The sequence below is a fragment of the Austrofundulus limnaeus genome, unplaced genomic scaffold (assembly GCF_001266775.1).
Source record: "Austrofundulus limnaeus strain Quisiro unplaced genomic scaffold, Austrofundulus_limnaeus-1.0 Scaffold224, whole genome shotgun sequence".
Lineage (NCBI taxonomy): Eukaryota > Metazoa > Chordata > Actinopteri > Cyprinodontiformes > Rivulidae > Austrofundulus > Austrofundulus limnaeus.
This window is the reverse complement of record NW_013952626.1, coordinates 399,725-404,264: the sequence shown is the minus strand read 5'-3', so window position 1 is coordinate 404,264 and position 4,540 is coordinate 399,725. Positions and strand designations below refer to the sequence as shown.

At 40.0% G+C, this 4,540-nt stretch overlaps 1 long non-coding RNA gene across 1 annotated transcript in view; it reads left to right on the top strand.

Moving 5' to 3' along the window:
• The first annotated feature begins 1,012 nt into the window (after positions 1–1,012).
• The window catches only part of LOC106525367 (uncharacterized), a 6,734-nt gene continuing 3,206 nt past the window's right edge, over positions 1,013–4,540 (top strand). The window contains exon 1 of the long non-coding RNA XR_001311107.1: positions 1,013–1,467. This is a non-coding gene — a long non-coding RNA (uncharacterized LOC106525367). The remainder of the gene's footprint in view (positions 1,468–4,540) is intronic.

Sequence of the window (4,540 nt, the reverse complement as noted above, 5' to 3'; positions counted from 1 at the left end):
AGATAAGCATCAGTGAGAATATGAGAGGCACGATGGTAATCTTTCACAGGAAGTCAGGCTATACCATTGCAGAAGAAACCACAGGAGAGAAGCTGACCTTGTGCGCTTGTGCTGCATCGCTCTTTGAAGCGGGCCTGAGCTCCGACGCCCTGCAGACAGGAAGGCTCTCGCTCACTCACTCTTGGTCTGTTTAAACACCAGAGACCAAAGAGCCAGAGCGGACGTGCCGAACGAGAAACCAAGTCGTTCGAAACTTTTCTCTCATTGCAACTAAAGCCACGGGTTCATCGAAACTCTGTGTGAATGTTTGTCACTTCAACCTCAACATYATGGTTAGGAATAAATTTTAGCCTAAATTAGTTTGGTCATCTGGGGCACAATTTGTGTTTGTCACAAAAAAACGCACACAGGATTAGATTTGACCCCGATTGCTGGAGTGACATTAGAAATAAAACCAGCTTTAAAACAAGCCTGGGTTTGACTTTAATTAAGAGCTTCATCCCTCATTTCACTTGCGGATTTTTCTCCATTTTAAACTAAAAATAAACTATGTTTAATACTTTATCTCTGATCATCAGCCTGACTGCCAGATCTAATTAAGCTGCACAATATATTCTCTCACAAATGTCTTTTTCAGCTTTTAAACTTCACCATCACATAGTTTTTATTTTGCTTCAAAAGGTTCTAATTTTAAACAACTTTTGTTTACTTGATTCTTTATCAGGTGTTTAATCTCTGAAATGAAAGTGTCGCACCTAAGTGGAATATTACTTTGAAAGGTTGGGCTTTAAATAAATATCAGCACAAATTCATATTTGGTTTCTGCTTCGTGTTTGAAGCCYGATGATAATGAAAAGAGTAAATGTCACCTTGTTTCCTTTTGCACTCTGTGCCGAAATGTCAAAACGTTCCTTTTGGCGTCGACTCAACGCCGCGGAAGATTCATTCGGCTCTGATTTATGGAGCTAGAGTTTGCTTTTTAAAGACGTTTAAGGGGTTCGTGGAAGGGGCGACGGCGAAAATAATACCCCCACGAGAAGTGAGAACATCGTGTGACAAAAGCTCAACGCGGGAAACGTCTTCATCGTGGAGGAGAACAAAACTGCGGAGGTTACAAAKGCAAAGATCACACGCAAAACTTTGAAAGATTGTGTTCACGCTCTGAACTTCAACTGTTGATTTTTTTTTTTTTTTTTACATGAAGATCAGTAACATCAGAGCATAGACGCGGAAGACACAGTCCTACACAAATCACCTTTTGTGCTGTCTGAAACAGACCTCAACTTATAGGCCAGTTGTTCACCACACAGGAAGTTGTTTTAGGTTGCTGCAGTGGGCTCAGTTCAGCTCCGGCAGACACAACTGAAGCCACCCRAGTGATTCTGAATGAGCCTGAGAACAGAGAAAAATCTGAAAAATATTTATTTCAGCCAACAAATACAACCCAAAGAGAAGAAGACCAAAAAAGTAGGTATATTTTCATTTTTTATCCTAATTTATACGTTTTGGGTGGGTTTTGTGGGTTTGTAGAAGTTAAATAAAGACAAGTGAAGCAGAGGAAAGCTTGTCGAGCGTTAAAAAATGGATCAGAAAGTTTAAATAGGTGAGAGGATGCTTTGAAAGCTCAGATTTTCTGCTCAAGATGAGAATTTTCTCCTGATTGAAATTCTAAAAACACTCCAGCTACGCTAAAGTGCACCCGATTAAATAAAAAATAAAATAAGAGCAACAAATCATACGCTCAGCACAAAATGAAAAACATAAAATTATAATGTCCCTGATGCATCTTGGTAATCCAAGTAGAAAATTTTTTTAATTTAAGTACATCAGCTTCATCTGTATGATAAAATTAACCTGTCTCACAACGGTCTAAACCCAGCTCACGTTCCCTTTTCGTGGTTCTTCAGTCTGAAGAAGTCTCTTGGAGGAGAGATGAAACGTTTCATTAAAGAACCTGTCCAGAGGACCTACTTAATTTTTATAATAAAATCATTAACTCGCTGTAACCCACCAACCAATTGTGAATAAAAACTTAAATGTATGCAGGATTTCACCTAAAGACCTTTAAAATAAACATAAAAAAGTTCCCACCAACATGGAATTATCAGGTTTAAAATCAGATCTTGTAGCAGATTTTTAATGACAGTTTAAAGCACATTTTGGAAAACAAAATCCCCTTTTTTTACACAACACTTTGCACAAACACCCATTTAGCAGAACACCACAGATTCTTTGCAAAAAATTTTAAAAAACGACTCACTCATTTAAAAAATCGATTATCCTCCATCTTTGCGCCTGCTTCCCAGTCGTGAGGAGCTGGTGCTTATCAGACACCCTGGAGAGTTCATCACGGGGACACACAGAGACAAATGAGACAACTATTCMCATTATTATGTGCCTGCAGTGTTAGCAAAATATCTCATGACCCACTGGACAGATTTTAAGGATTCACAGTGTTACCAATGGATTGTTCATCTACAACTGGCTAATATAAAGAGCCAATCCAATTCAAGAAGGTTGCCACAGCTAACTAACCTGACAGAAAAATGGCTAAACCCCGGTGAATTTTAGAGATGTTGTTTTTCTTTCGGCTGGTCCTTTCTGCGTCACAGCGAGCAAACAGGCAGTCTATTAAAGACCAACTGCTTTGCTTTAAAATCAGGTGTCCTATCACATGCAGCTCTTTTAAAGGGCCAATATTATGTGTTTCTCAGGCATATATTTAAATACTATACCATAATAAAGTATCTATGTCACCTTTAGCTGTTATTAAAATGCTGTTTTTATGTTTAAATAAAATTTTAACTTATCTTCTCATCACTTCCTCTTCTAAATGCCTTGAAATTGGCCTCTGTCTCTTTAAGAACCACCTTCTGCTTCTGTCTCGCCCATTTCGGTGCAGGGGTCGCGCTCACGGGGGGAGGGGGGGCTGCTATGATGCAGCTTACTTGGCATCTGAAAATACGTTTCCTCAAAGGTATTTTTTAATCTGAAAAGAGCTTCACTGAGTGAGAACTAATGCTGAGAGCTCAGCAGACAGTTTAAGTTTCACTTTCACTTTCACAGAGAGCCTGCATGCAGGAGTGTGTGTGTGTGGGGGTGGGGGGGGGGTGGGGGTGGGCTCCACCATGAGGAAGTTCAGCTTAAAGAAACATCCCTGGGGCGTTTCTGGTCCCCACCTGTCGTTTTGCTCCTCAGCACGACTTCCTAAAAACGCTGCAGGATTTCTCAAACATGCATGAATGAGTCAAAGCAAAGCTTTGGGCATGTTTTTTAATGAGAGTATAATATTATAACATGATATTAAACTCAAAAAAGTTTATTTTACATGATTTAAAATCTGTTTCTGTGTTTGAGACGTTCTCCGTGCTCAAGTTTTGGGCCCAAACCCCTGAAAGATTTGGTGGCTAAAGATGCAGCAAATSCACTCCACCCGTTTCCTTTGAGGCTGGACTTTATTTCCCAGAGTAACTGCTCAGCTTCAGATGCTATAAGTCTATGAATGTGATCGCCTTCCTGTCCACACACACTTCATCCCGCACCCCCTCCATGTCTTAAATAAAGCCGTGTAAAGCAGCCAAACAGGCTGCTGAGTGCTGCACCACGGCGCCACATCCAATACTGAGACTGAGTCCTCCTCTGGGACCGGCTCAGACGGTGGCCAGTAATAACTGCTGCCGTTTCAATTTTTTTTTCCCCCGAGTCTTGCTAAAATGTGCTACAACTTCTGTCTTGGGTCAGTTCTCTTCCTGCTTCCTGTTTTGTTTTCCCCTCACAGCTAAATGCGTTCAAACAGCAGAAGCTGTCAGTCACAAAGCAGCGGGTTTTCATCCTGAGCAGCTGCTTCTTCCTCCTTGTCCGTCTCGCGGTGTTTTCAAAAGCTCAAGTTGCGCTGACGCAAAAATGTGTGACAAAGACRTCTTCGGTCTTTGAGATTTTGAGTTTGGACAATTCTGAGAGGTTGAGCAACCTTCAAGTTAGATCTTTACACATTTTAAAGTCAGATTTGGAAATTTGTGTCATGAGGCCTAAAGCTTGGATGAWTTTAGAATTCCGAACAAACTTTCTGTATTCAAAGCTTTTTATTATTGTATAAATGAGACATGTAACTAGAAAAACTGAATAATCATTTTGTTATTGTTTACCTGATAACCAGGAGACATTTACGATGTAAGATGTGTGAACGTTCATGCAGATACGTGTYGCCGCCTTCTTTACTTGTCTGTTCACTAACACGTGAACATACGAGCACATTTTTCTCGYTGTAGCCTCACTTCACCATCTGCACATTTTCAAACTAAAATCATTTTATTTAAAGTCCTTCGTTCATGTTATGGTTCTGTTCCAATGGTCCCCAACCTGGGGATACCCCGAGGTTGTGAAAGTATTTGAATAACTGAAACTCTACAACTTTTATAAAACTTTTTTTTTTCATATAAAAGTTCGCAACAATTCACTTTTTTCTGTTATTATTTTTAATAAAGAGACAAAGGTTGAAAGCATCTTTTGAAGAGGTGGGGAGCAGTGCTCAGTTTAGCTT